The sequence below is a fragment of the Bos taurus genome, chromosome 16 (assembly GCF_002263795.3).
Source record: "Bos taurus isolate L1 Dominette 01449 registration number 42190680 breed Hereford chromosome 16, ARS-UCD2.0, whole genome shotgun sequence".
Taxonomy (NCBI): Eukaryota; Metazoa; Chordata; class Mammalia; order Artiodactyla; family Bovidae; genus Bos; species Bos taurus.
In genome coordinates, this window is record NC_037343.1 from 20,536,772 (window position 1) to 20,551,562 (window position 14,791).

The following is a 14,791-nucleotide window of genomic DNA, read 5'->3' on the forward strand; positions in this document are numbered from 1 at the left end:
AAAATAAATCCTCCTTCCCCCCACCCCCACCCAATTTTGTGAGCATTTCCTTCACCTGGTTGCTCTTAGGATCCAAAGAGTGCCTGAACAACAGTTCAACCAGACTGCAAACCAGCAAAGTAACTTAACCAGATACACACAAGCCAGTAAAACATCACACTGACAGCCTTGGGTAGGATTCAATTAAGACAAAAACCCCAGTGGAATGCTCTTTATGAGTAAATTAAAACTGCAAACTAATATGTTTCATTGAGAGCAAAGACGGTCCACTTTCATTATACTGTCCATGAATTTAGGTGGTTAATTCTTCTAAAAACATTCCGCAAAGCAAACTTGTTTCTCAAGATGGACATGCTCAGCAATTATTATTCCTAATCAAAATTTACAAGTTTTCTAGTTTAACGCCCACCATCATCGTCCCACAAGTCACATCTCCACGCTAAATGAGAACAGCAAATAGTTAAAGCTAACATATTACAACCCCATCTACTGCAAAGTCACTGTATCAGAAGCTAGAATTGATTTGTTTCCTCAGAACGAATGGAAAATGAATGTAACAAAACGTCAGAAAAATCCCTCCTGCACTGCTAATCGGATATTGTATAATGGTTGATTGCATCTCTGCCCTGTCCGCTCGCTGCCTAAATCGTACATACTTACACGTTCTGGGCTCTTCCAAGAGTTTGGTGCAGTTTCAAGGACAAATGTCTTAAGGAAGCCTCTCTACTGTGCAGCAGGGAGTCTAGCGCGGATCTGATGACAAGAGCGCGGTGCTAAATCTGACAACAGAGAAGGAAACTTCCTGCGTGCAGAGGAGATCTTGGAAAGTCTCGGGGTTAAAAAGGCTGCTTTGAATGTGCTGGGTGATCTGCTCCCTGGTTGTGTACACACAGTAGCAGCTGATCTGTGTTTGCAGCCCTGCAGAAAGGAACCTTTACTGAAAACCAATGGTATCACATTTCAGCAGAGCTGGTGCCAAGGGCTGGAGAGCAGAACCACCTTTGACAACTTCACACAATTCAACCCAGCAGACTTACCACAGGTCACAGAGGAGTGTACAAGGCATCTCTCCCCTCCCACCCCATCCCAGGTTTCACCTCGAATAGGTTAGCGCAGTTCCCTGGGAATCTAAATACTGTTACCGGCTCGACTCTGCCAACAGTACAAGGTATTTCCTGGACTTTTATTAAACATAGTCCCCAATCCCTGCTGTCCTGACCTACCATGGACTGTTATTTTTATAGAATTTTAAAAAATGAACCCTAATTTTTAAAAGGCACGGCTCTCTGTTATACAAAACTTCAGATCCATGGTAGGTTACTAATCCCGCGTTGAGTATTTCAGGCTCCCTGGACATTCCTCACAAATAAACCGAGGAAAAATAAATCAGGATTGGAGACCTGGGTATACCCAATTCCAAGTTCAGAAGTCAGAGTTTTCAAATTCCTGTTTGGTTGGGGGCCATCTTTTTTACTGTTGATTCTAAACTGGCCACAACTATAAAACTTCACTCCAGGTGGACCTACTAATAGAATAGGGCTCTTGGGATTTTAGGATTGGGCAAGCAGAGCATGAATATGCTGTTTGGTGCAGCATCACCTTCTTTACCACCCTACGATGGAGGAGAATGGAGATTCTAGACCTTGCCAGCTCCAAGAGGGAAAGTGAAGAGTGTGGGGTTTAGGGCCGGGGTGTTGACCGCTGGGGCTAACGCAGTCCAAGTCCCTGGTTAACCACCTCAGTATCTGTGTGTGCCCCAGTGTCCTTTCTGATGGCAAGTCTAGGCTATGGTATAGTATATGGTCTTTTCTCACAACTGCACATCTGACTTCAAAGGGTAGAAATCAGGGCTGATGGTTTAACCAAAGGCCGTGTTCAATGCGTCAGGCAGCACAGGGCAGTGTTCACCTGCTTCTCTGAAAGCTGGCCCATAAACTGCCTGGGCACCTGGTCAATTACCCACATCTTTTGCTTTTCATTTTGCCCACACTATGGTTCAGATGTAATGGTCATTCCCTACCCTGTAATGTAATGACAGCTTCCTATCCTGACCCGACTGCTGTCTACCTACTTGAGATTGAGTTATTTAAAATCTTCAACTTCTGATTCTTCACCTATGAAATGGAGACAGTATATCTACCATTCAAGATTACTGGGAAGATTTAAAGAATAATATAGGTCAAGGGCTGACCCTAGGTGCCTGGTATGCATGCATTTATCAACATTTACCGCACCCCCTCAGAACAAGGCCCAGGGCCAGAATCAGGGGTACATGTCAGCTGAGACATGACCCCTACTCTCAAGCACAGTGCTTCCAGTGTCTTTCCTCCTTTCCTCCTGCAAGGTGTGTAGTCTCCATTACACACCAAAAAAATTTTTCAAATACTCAGTCCCATTTGATTCTATGATAATCTAATAAGACAGATAAACCTATGCCCATTTTGCAAGTGGGAAAACCATGGCTTAAAGAAGTGAGAGTCACACAGCTTGTAAATAATAACTGGGGACTTCCCTGGTGGTACAGTGGTTAAGAATTTACCTTTCAATTCAGGGGACACAGGTTCAATCCCTGGTCAGGGAACTAAGATCCCACATGCTACAGGGCAACTAATCCCAAGTGTCAGAACTAGAGAAGGCTGCGCACTGCAACAAAGACCCAGACCAACCAAAACACAAAACAAAACAAAACCTGTAGCCCAAAATTCAATCCAAGTTCTGATTCTGTCACCATACATATGAATTTGTCACATAGCATTCATTTTCTGTACAAATCTACATTGTATTGTTATCTTAATAGTTCTTTGTGCATTATTGTACTTCCCTAAAGATAGTGTTGGAGAAGAGAATGGCAAGCCACTCCAGTATTCTTGCTTGGAAAATTCCATGGACAGAGGAACCTGGCAGGCTATAGTCCATGGGGTCACAAAGAGTTGGATACTATTGAGCCTCTGAGCAAAGACAGTTTAAGTCTTTAAAGAGAGACTTAAAATTATTTTCTATTCTCTTAACAGACCTAGCCTGACACTAAACATCAGATCAGATCAGATCAGATCAGTCACTCAGTCGTGTCCAACTCTTTGCAACCCCATGAATCGCAGCACGCCAGGCCTCCCTGTCCATCACCAACTCCCGGAGTTCACTGAAACTCACGTCCATTGAGTCAGTGATGCCATCCAGCCATCTCATCCTCTGTCATCCCCTTCTCCTCTTGCCCCCAATCCCTCCCAGCATCAGAGTCTTTTCCAATTAGTCAACTCTTCGCATGAGGTGGCCAATGTGTTTAATATATTTTCCTAAATGTAAAAGCAACTCAAGCTGGGTTCATTTACTCCTATGAGCACTCTCACAGGAAGCCATAGCTTCTCAACAAATAATGGTTGGGAGGTTCTTTGTTGCCGTCCAGTGTCTGTGCTATATCTTCGTGAGAGCTAAGTTGCTTTAGTCGTGTCTGAATCTGTGTGACGCTATGGACTGCAGCCCACCAGGCTCCTCTGTCCATGGGATTCTCCAGGCAAGAGTGGGATGCCATGCCCTCCTCCAGGGGGTCTTCCCAATCCAAGGATGGAACCCACATCTCTTATTTTACCTGCATTGGCAGGTGAGTTCTTTACCACTAGCACCACCCGGGAAGCCCATGCTATGTCTTCTGCTGCTGCTGCTGCTAAGTTGCTTCAGTCGTGTCCGACTCTGTGCGACCCCATAGACGGCAGCCCACCAGGCTCCCCCGTCCCTGGCATTCTCCAGGCAAGAACACTGGAGTGGGTTGCCATTTCCTTCTCCAATGCATGAGAGTGAAAAGTGAAAGTGAAGTCACTCTGTCGTGTCTGACTCTTCGAGACCCCATGGTCTGCAGCCTACCAGGCTCCTCCGTCCATGCGATTTTCCAGGCAAGAGTACTGGAGTGGGGTGCCATTGCCTTCTCCAACTATGTCTTCAGTTACTTTCAAATAATTATACACATGTCAAAGTTTTTAACATTGCCTCATAATTAAACCACCCCAAAACTGTTTTGCTTCATTGGTTTAACATATATTCTATACATATATCTATACAAAACCCAATGAATTTTGATAGGGAACATTTAATATTTACTTTTAAATTCAAACTTGATCCTTAGATATCTCATGATTTCTAGGTTCCCTTTAGTTTCAAGGTTTGACAAGTCACCAAGTATAGAATTACATTGATCATTATCTTGTGAATTAGAGCAGAACACACTGCCAACCAACCTCAGGTAAAACCCAAGCAGATTTCTGAATCTTTTAAAAAAATATGCTGTCTGCACAAACAGTCCAGATTCCTTCAATAATTCTTGATCTACTGCTTCACTTTAGGTTTTGAAATGTAGTCCATTTCTGACGGAAGAATTGGCTAGACACTTATCAGTGAATCCTACATAAAAATCTTTTTGAAAGAGATCTGTATATAATCTAGAATTTGGAGTTCAATTGATGCATTACATTAATTAGTTCTGTTGTATCTTGGAAATTTTTCCTTGAATGAAATTTATATCATTATTAATTAGTACTTACTGCCAAACAATGATTCCTTCAGCCTTAACAAAAACCCAGGGAAGTCTAGATTAACATCAATGTCAAGGCAAAAGTGGAATGACAGGCAGTGTTTGAGACAAAGAAATCAGTGACTGGATTCATTGTTTTTGTTTCCAAAGTCATTCACACGTGTATTTAGACAAGCTGTGGCCATCTGTAAGGGCGGGTAAATATGTGCACTGGCATTGCATACATTAGAATTACCAGGCTTGCTCCATTCAGCTGGCCAGCTGCATACTATTTCCTGCTTCCTCCTTAAATAAAATATTATGTGAAGTACCCACCACATACTTGGTCCACAGTTCTTGGACCAGAGTGGACAAGAAACACGCTTCCCAAAGACCACTCTGGAGCTAAACAAATCGACCTCAGCCTTGGGCAGACCTGTTCAGCATGAAGAATTGCTTGACCCAGTGACTTTTCCTCACCATATAAAAATACAGAGAATATTCAAGCGCTTGTACAGCCATGAGTCTCACTCAACTCCCACAACCATCTTGGAATCAAATGCTTTTCTTATTTACATGTTTACCGATACGACAAATTCAGAGAACTGAATAATTCCCCAAGGTCAGACAGGCATGAATGGCCCAGGAAAAATTTCAAAATGCATGCTCAAACTGTAATTCCAATACTTTTCCACGTAATTCACATACCATATTCTCTTCAGGAAGAATGTGCATGCATTAGCTTCCCTCTTTTTCCTTTTGGTTCCTCATCATACAGATCAGTTAAATGCAGACCAAGCTCTTTCTCATTCAAATACACAAACACACACACACACATGCCCGCATGTACACACACCCACCCATATGCCTCTTTTCTACCTTCAGCTGCCTTCTATCTTTTCTTCTCTCACATCTTGGCCAATTACTTCAAACTGAATTGTTTCTCTACATTTTTTTCACTTTCCCACTTTTCAATAATTGGCTGTCAAAACCCAAATCATATTATAGGTGATAAACTTAGGTGTACTGCTAATTTACACTATTCCCAGGGAAAGAAATATTTTGCAACCCTGTCTCTAAAAATCCTGAAGTTACTAAAAGTTTCATTCATAATTTTTTTTAAGTCCCTTTCAGATACTCTGTAATAGTTTCCATCTATCTTTTTTAACTTCCATTTATATGTGTATTCTCTTAAATATCAACCCTCCAGAATCTAGATAAATGATAAACTATCAGTCAGTTTTATTGCCTTTATGTTACTCTCATCACTTGTTTCATAACAGCACTGTTTTTTTTGCATTTTTTTCCATCACTGATGTACAATAATTTACTCTAATAAGTAGTGCAAAATTTTATGGCCTCGCCTAGTAAAGTCATCTGCATTTAAGATTATTTTCTGTGGGAAAAAAAAAGCTTGAACTAATAATTAATCTACAAATGAAAAATTTCAGTGTAAAACTTGAGTGTCTAAGTTTCATGAGGCTTTCATTTCAAACCCCTGAACCTGAGCTGACTTACTACTCTACACATTAACATCTCCAGTCATGGCGTAAAGGCTACGCTTATGTAAATACTTAGCTTATAGAAGAGAAATAACCCAAAGTATGATTAATTGGTTTATTCATTATTAATCAATCACTTAATTCAGAATCACTGGAGACCATCAAGGCACACCCCTTCATTTCAGAAATGAAGAAACAAAGGGACAAGGTTCTCAGATGAAGAGGACAGGCAGGTCATACTATAAACTCTGCTCAGGACCATTTTGACTGTCCCTGAGCTGAAGATCAATGTTCAGTAATACCCATTAGCTAAAAAGCACAAATTTCTAACTCTGATGGATCCAAAGGGTCCTAAAGGTATTATGTCCCATTTCTGTAACCTTTGGAAAATAAATGTTCATCCTAAATAGAACATGAATTTCTAATAACCGAATTAAACGGTTCATCTAAATAGCCAACTTTGGATTTCTCTCCACACATAATAACTTGGAAAAATATATAGCCTGTGTTTACTAGAGCGCTATAGCCACAGTCTCTAAGAAGAGCTATAACTTGCTAACAATTTTCCTGATTTATGTTTGAAAACATACAGGGCATGAAATGATTTCTGCAACCTTACATTTTCCTCAAGAACACTGGTAGGCAGAAGATAGGTTCCAAAAATAATGCTGGATTGCTTGTTGCAGCCTCTTTTTTAATAGAAATGTGTGATGGGCAATTATACGCGCTCCTCCAAAAAAAAAAAAGCATCATTAGATTTTTTTTTTTCCTGATTAAGAAAATTTTTAAAAAAAGAAGGAAGGATGAGGATGGAAAGAGGAAGGGAGTGAGGAAGGAGACCGTGATAAAAGCATCTCTTTTCATATGATGTTTACATTATAAAAACTGATTGCCTTCTTGCATAAGAAAATGCAATAGATATTCTTCTAAAGAACAGCTTATAGATAATGTATGGTTACAAACCATAACACGCTTATACAAATGTTAGTTATTTTCTGTTATCAGTGTTTAACATATATGGAAATTTACCTCACAATCTATAATTGTGCTAATTAAAACAAGTATTTGTGAATATAAATTATAATGGTCATAAAATCAGCCTTATTAATCTAATATATCTTAGAGTGAGATTGAATTTAAATGGGTCACTCTGGTAACACAGATACAGGAAAACACAGTTTATCCTACCACATAAGTATCAGGAGTACAAAAGTTTTTCTATGCTTCATATAAAGTTAGCATCCTAAATTTGAATCTTCCAAACAGTCAAAGATCACTGTGACAGCTACGCATATTTGCCACGTTAAAAACAAGAATTCATTTGTGTAAAGAAAGAAAAATCAGGACATTCATTAGCGAGCATCCTTTATAGGGCCCTATCCAAGTTATTTATTTTACCAGATGTGCCATCTGAAACAGCTGTAAGTGTCCATAAGTAAATAAGATAGCTTTGATTCTCCAGGGTCTGGCATGTGACCACAGGAATTCTAAACGTATTTAACCCCCCTTTTGTGCTAACTATGATCATTCCCTTGTTTACACAAATAAAAGTATCTTTCACAATAGAAATATAAACAGAGGCCTGACTTAAAACTACCAATGATTCTTCTTCACAAGCACAGGTATTACTGAGCATAATGGTATAAGCACATTATAAAATAGTTTAAGGTGTACATATCAGAAGGAGAATGGGAGGAAGAATTTACATCCAAGCAGCTACGGGGGGAGTGAGCCTTCGCAATTGGAAATCATTCAGGCACTTGAATGAATGGCATCTAATTTCCAAGGAAAAGGAAATGCCCTAGCTATGTGAAAAAGAGTCTTAGCATCACTACCATATGTTCTTAGGGAATTTTTATTTAATGATTTCCAAAGATATTTCCAGTGACCTGAATCTGAAGATTCAAAACCGGAAGGTGGTGTGTCCACTTTCTGTACCAAAAGACTGAATTATTTTCTGCCATCATCTCTCAAAAGAAGGTCCTTCTCCTTGTTGGCCACCACTTACCACTGATTCCAGTACAAAACACTATTACGAATTAGGTTGAAAGTAATGTAAAGAAGATGGTTCTAGAGGAAGATACTTGAACTTTCCTGCAGCACCCTATGCCATTTGCTCACCTGAGGCCATAAGGAGCATATAGGACTCCTATACAATTCCCTACTCTGATTCCTAAGGTCCACTTACTCTACTGGAATGACACTGCTAACCTCAAAAACTAAATTGTAAAGCAGATTTCACAGCTTTTTAAAAACTGACAACAAAGTGACAAGAGAAAATTTCTTTGTTTGCACATGAGGTACATATTTTGACTTTATAAAGATACTGTAAGTGAATTTTAAAAAATCAAAATATTCTGAAACTAGGTAATCATGACTTCAAAACGGCAGACTCTATTGTTCACAAAGAAATTTTCAGTTGGGTTTTTAATACCATTGGTTCAATGGAAAGATTCGCCAACTGCTCCCTGGAGAAAACAGAAGAGATCTGCATTTAAATAGAGATATAGTATTTCCAAATGCACAGTACCTAGAAGGCAGATACTGTCCAGGTTTCTTAGTAAGTTGAAAGTAACTCAAATGGTATTAGGTACATTTCGAGGCTGTAGCCTCTTCATTGCACAGCGCTCCATCTGTTTCCATACCTTTGCTTTTTCCTCTGTGCATTCTTTGTAGTATTTATCCCAAGAAGTTAAAATTAAACCTTTCTCCACTGCAAACTCCCCACACTAGCAACCAGCAATTACTAGTGTACACATCATTTCTGATGTGTACAGAAAAAGACCACAGAAGATAGGTTGGCCAGAAATGTTAAATAATTGAAAAGTATAATGACTTAATAGAGGAGTAAGCTTAGTTTACAATGCAGCCCATTTAAAGCCATAAAGATACTGTGTAAAAATTTTATCTTGTGGTTGACCATTACATATCCTATCTATTATTCAAAAGTATCTCAACATTGTTTTTCTTCATTAATGTGGCTTTTGGCATTTCCCTCAAAATCTTTCTGTTCCCAGCGTTTTCCAACAATTTTGAAACAAATACAAAATTCCTACTTTCTATGTCATAAATTTCCCTCACTGGGATAATGAGATCTCCAGTGTCTAATTGAAACCAATTTCACAGGTCAACTTGTAAGGCAGCCTTTAACTTCCTTGGATGTGATTTGTTTTGCATTGAACACAATCAAGCACGCACAATATTAAAAAAGAAATAAAACAGGGCTAAAGCTACTTGCATGGACACATCTGTAAAAAAAGAGAATCTCATAAATAACCTACCTTCCTGGGACACATTAAACCAGGGATTTGTCTATATTATTAAATGTCACAGGGCATCAGGAAAGTTTTGCCTTGACTGTTCAGCTAAGGTAAGTAGCAAGTTCATGAAGAAGAAAAAAAAAACAACACAGAGAGACACTTGGGATCAATTTCAAACATAAGCCCATTACCTCCGGCAGGCTCTTGCGAAAATTCTAGCTGCAACTGAAATATCCCTGTAAACAAGGTTCCTGAGAACAGCCTCAAATATTCTTCTCAGCAACACCTTCCCTCCCAGCCCTTCGGCTGCCTGCCTACGAGGGAGGTTGGTTACACCTTATCTGGCTGTCCTGCCATCTCATGCTGATTCAAATTCAGAACTCAAAGTGAAAGATGAAATATCTTCCAGATCACTTAATATTGAAATCCTGTCGCAGTAATAAGTGGTGCTCAGTTGGAGATGGGAACATGGAACTCTCTTGGTAACCTTTTAATTTCTGAAAAAATTGTACAGAGTAAATTGAGTGACACAGACATAGAAACCAAATGGATCGACCTGCTCTATTTTGTTAAAGCACCACCCATCAGAAGTTCCCTTGACTCCCTTGGCAATCCCCCCTTAATGAAGACTGGCGGGTTTCAGTAGACACTAGGCACTAAGATTTAAATGCTATTTTGATTTGCTGAAGAAATGATCTTTTATTGACATTCATCTCCCCAGTCAATGGACAGCTCTCTGTGTTATATGATACCATCCTCCACAGAAACGCTTCTAATTCTCCATAACATGAGTGGAAAGAGTTATGAGAACTGTTTTTAATAAAAAATAACAAAGCCATGCTTAACAGACAGATCTATATTTGAGAAATCATCTAGGCCTGTTTCATGATATACTCGATTCTTTTCGTATTTAAAGGAAAAGAAGCCCCATCACGTGACTTCATCTCCATCCATATTTTCAAGTACCTTCTTCTGTCAGCTATTCCTCAGCTCAGATCTGAGAACTGTTCAAATTTCCCTCTCCTCCCTACAAGGACAGAAAACTGTTTCTCAGGTTGGTTAACTCATTTTGGTAACATCAAACCTACTGGACAGGAAAAAATAAAAAAGAATCCAGACACCCCTTTCCCATTCCCCAACCACATCCCCTGCCTTCCCCTGGAGAACTTTTCTTCCCCTTTTCTCTTGCCTGCTGCTTCTGAGTTTGGGCCTTTTCCAAACACACTCCCCTATTTGGACTTTGGGCAGCGTGAGAAACAAAAGAGAGTCTCTCTTCAAAACTAGACCAAGTCATTCAGCTGCTCCGCACCACTTCAAAACATCCCCAGGTCACTTGCTTCTTGACTTAAAGTATTAAGCAGGAGTGTTCTGAAAAGAGTAGGAAGTCATACGTGGCCCTAACAGCTGCACTTAACTCACATGCTGAGCATTTCTTTCTTTTTTCCTCTTTTTTCTTTTTTTTTAAAGAGAGAGAAAAGGTGTTATTTTCAACATTGCCCTCTGGTTTGGAGTAGCAAAAATCACGTGCTTTCAGTGTCTGCCCGTGTCTTCTTGGGAGGCCACTGGTGCTTGGCCCTACAACACCAACCCACAGCAAACAAGCCTCCGTAGCTGAAACCGCCCCGTGTGGCAATTCACAACATCACCCGAGCAAGCAGGAGAGAGAAACACAGACAGAATCACTCCACAACATCGAGGCACCGCGAGGGACTTCTCCAGGCCCTTCCGGACTTTTCCAGAAATGTTCATTAAGATTCTGAAAAGGGGGGTGGGGGGGGTGGGTCAGGGAAGGGAACAGGAGGAGAGCTTGGCCCTCTGTGTGTCTCTGTCTCTGAGACTCTCATCACCAAACATTGGGGGGGTGGGGGGGAGGGGGTCTAGCCTGCAGATCCATCGGAGAGACTTCAAGGCTAGAAGGGGGTGGGTGGTTTGAAATACTTAAATGACGGTCGGGTGACCTCCGTGTAACTTCAGAGAGTCCCACGGGAAGGTGAACGCGTTGGGGAAACACAGAGGGTGAGGCGTAGAGGACAGGAAGGAGACACCTAGGTCTACAGCAGCAGCAAGCACCAGAAGGATTTTTCCAGCCCACGACAGCGGTCCTCAACTCCGGACACCACCCTCTCCCCAACGACCCCCTGCCCCGATCCCCTCGCCCCCTAGGGCCCCCACCCCTACTCATCCCCCACCCCGGTCCCGGCGCCCTAACTCTGCCCTTACTCTTTGCCACTTTCCCAAGCCCTGAAGTCTCGATCCAGGAAGGGGGATGGGAGAGGTGTTTTAAAGAACAAATCTCATGGAAATGAGAATTGATCAGTGTCTCTAGCACACACGCGCTGACAGTTTTGCAGTCATGGTAAGGCGAGTCTACGACAGGGGGACAGTGCTCATGGTTGTGTTATGGAGGGAGGGGTTGCTTTTTTTTTTTTTTTTTCCTCCGAGAGACTCTAAACAAGTGAAGGGGGGAAGGGGGGGGAGCAATAGAGATTTCCACCAGGACTGCAAATCAAGGATGCCCCCGATGCAAATGTCTGTCTCCAGATGTTGATGATAAGGGTTTGGACCAGTTACCTTGGCAGGGTCAGAACTGCAGCAGGTTAAGCAGGTGAGTCGTCGGGGATTTTAAAGAAGCCGAAGCCGGTCGCTTTGGCTGGGAAAGTCTACAAAACCCCCATGCAGGAACATTGCACATCTTACACACGCCTCCTTTAACTGGGCTCCCGCGACCTCGGGCGGGCGAGGGGGTGCCGGCCGGCGCGCCGGGGCCAAGGGCACGGCCCCCCGCTGGGCCCCCGCGGGTGCGGGGCCGGTCTGGGCCCCGGGGTCCGCGTCCCGCGCGGCTGTGCACTCACCGAGCCGGGCGGCCAGGGGCCGAGGGGCGCCCGCCGCTAGCCGGAGCGCCCGGGCGCCTCCCTTTGCTCTTGGTAGCGTCGGTCCGCACTCCCTGTGACCCAGGACGTCATGATGCCTGTCTGTTTTCTCAATGATAACTTGGCAGAAGAAGAGAGAGGCTGCCAGGTTCTCCTCGGGTGGTTACGTGGTATGTGCACGTTTCTGTTTGCATGCCTTTCTCTCTCTCCCTTTTGCAAAATAAATATCTAGATTTCTCCAAAAAAAAAAAAAAAATCCCGGCACTGTCATGATTTGATTGCATTATTGCGTTGGCATAATTGACGCCTCTGGGTGTGTATTTATGTGTCTGTGCGTGTGGGTTTTTTGTGTGTGTGGGGTTTTTTTTTTTTTTCCCCTTTAAATCCTGCTGCTGTTACTGCCGCCGCAGCCGCCGCTGCCGAGAGGAAAGCAAGCATGCGTTCATCTTTTGTCTTTCATTTTACCTTCAGGGTGACATTCAGTGCCAACGGCTCCCTTTTGACCTTCGCCAATCCCCGGCTGGGCAAAAGACGTTTGGGGAAACTTGGGGGGAGGGGAAAGAAGCGCCCCTCGGCCCCGAACGCTGGGGTCTCTGTTCCTTCCAAGGCCAGACCCCAAACCATCCCGACCCACCGCCCACCCCTGAAAAACCATTTTCCCTTCTACCCACCGGGCCCAGGCAGAGAAGCGGCACCCAGACAGCAAGGAGCATCCACCCAGGGCCAGACATTCCTGTTCTCGGCTGGCACTTGCTGACTTGCATCCCTCAGTTGCATTCCCAGCGTGTAGGCCTCTCACAACTGGAGCTATTTTTGTCTCCCAGAGATGTTCCTTAAAGCCCTTTAAAAATGGGGGGGGGGGGAGGGCAGGGAAGAAAAAGAGAGAGAAAGACAGAATAGGACCAACTCCCTATTTGAGGGGCTCTCTGGACACATCCGGAAATTTGGGGGTGCTCCCGGACGTCTGACCCACAAGGGGAGTTTAAAAGGGCAGAAAGGAGAACTACCTTTTATTTGAATTCTTCTACAACAGCAAGAAAACTTTTTTTTTTTTTAATACCAAGATATTATTGCTGATCATTCACTCTATGGGTCACTTCTCTCATCTTCTCTGGAATCAGTAGGGAAGGTCTCAAAAAATATTCCTTTGTGTTTGTTTCTGCAAACATGAGAATGCATTTTAGATGGTGTGTCTACATGACAGGTAAAACGGAGGGCATGTCTTTTTGTAATCTGTAGTTTACATCACTTGTACATTGGTATGTTTTACGTAGCTTCTATTAATCACAGTCTTGTGTATGTTCATCACTACAGTACTATGCATTGCTGAAAAATAAAAATCTAGCATGAGGTTTGGCAAACACTTTGCCCTTCTTTATCACTAATTCCCCACTTGGGGTAGTAGAATGGGCTTAGGATTTTTTTTACCGCCCCCCTCCAAAGCCCCTGTTGACCTTGGTCACCATCATGAATAAGTGAAGTCACTGATTCAAATTCCTAAAAGATGACAGCAGAAGCCAAGTTTGCAAAATAGTAAGCATGAAGGAGAGTGTCAAATCTGGATGAGTTCAAAAGTTTTTCTCCCCAATCTGAGAAAAACTTTTGAACTCATCCAAAATAATCTTCAGCTGCTGTAGGTTTAAAAACAGTTTACCTATTTGAGAGGTTGGCTCCATGTAATGAAAAACAAGTCAATTCCTAGGGCTTTTCCATTTCAACTCACAGATCAAGAATCACTAGCAAATTCCAGAGGGAAGTCATTGTAATTATGCAAAGACCAGACCATTTACATTGGAGCAGAACCTCACTAAAATAAACCTAGGGAGGGTCTCAGGACTCCTGACTTAGTACATTCCAGAAGTGAACTCTATCTCATCACCCTTAATAATCAGACATAGTTGTCTAGCTTTGCTTATCAGTCTTCTTGGAATGCCCAAAGGATGAATCAGTGTAGTTTTGTCCCGTGTTTAGAGGTTATCAGGGTCAAAGATGATTCTAAAGAAGGCAGAGTCTATTCAGAACTCTTAAGGAGACATCATCTCTCCATGTTCTTGGTGACTTTTCAGTAACTATCCAAGAGGGACTCATTAATATTCCATCTACCAACTTGGTTCTCCAGCTTGTTTACTTATTAACCTCAGAACTAGACCCTTAAAGACCCACTGCCAAGAGAAAGAACCATCAAAATGTGACTAACTTTAATCCCTTGAAATTCAAGTTTTTTTGTTCAGACAAATGCCTTCTGTGCTGTTTTGTCACCAATCCACATGCTCGTGCAGGTCACCAAGCAGTTTCCTCCCCCAGAGCTGAGCTATTGAGCAACCAGTATTGAGGCGACGAACTCAAGCTCTCTGGAGGTTTGAGTAGATCCCTTGTAAGCCCAGCTTGTCTAAATCCAGTTCCGGTGGGGAACTGGTCTCTCTTGTTTATTCAAGTTCAAACTTCTCAGGCTACTTTCAAGTCTTTATTTTCTGGCTTTATCCTAAATATAATAGTTGATATTGTTGTAACATGTTCAGTTTACAACTGATTGTACAATTGAAGTTGTACAATTGTTTGTAACTTCCCAATCAAACCAAAGGGCGTAAAAGCGCTAAGGTGGATGGAACATATACAAGGCACTGTTCTAACCGTGTGTTTAGAAGTAATAAACCTAAT

The 14,791-nt window shown here is 42.2% G+C and overlaps 1 protein-coding gene across 3 annotated transcripts in view; it reads right to left on the reverse strand.

Moving 5' to 3' along the window:
- ESRRG (estrogen related receptor gamma) overlaps nt 1–14,791 on the reverse strand; it is a 696,017-nt gene that overhangs the window by 633,211 nt on the left and 48,015 nt on the right. The window contains exon 1 of one of the 3 annotated variants that reach the window (XM_059875662.1): nt 11,835–11,956. The exons of 1 other annotated variant lie outside the window; for it this stretch is intronic. The gene's annotated coding sequence lies outside the window, so the exon portion shown is untranslated. Of the gene's footprint in view, nt 1–660; nt 2,136–11,834; nt 11,957–14,791 lie in introns of those variants that run through there. One more of the 3 variants, XM_059875660.1, reaches the window with a different exon arrangement.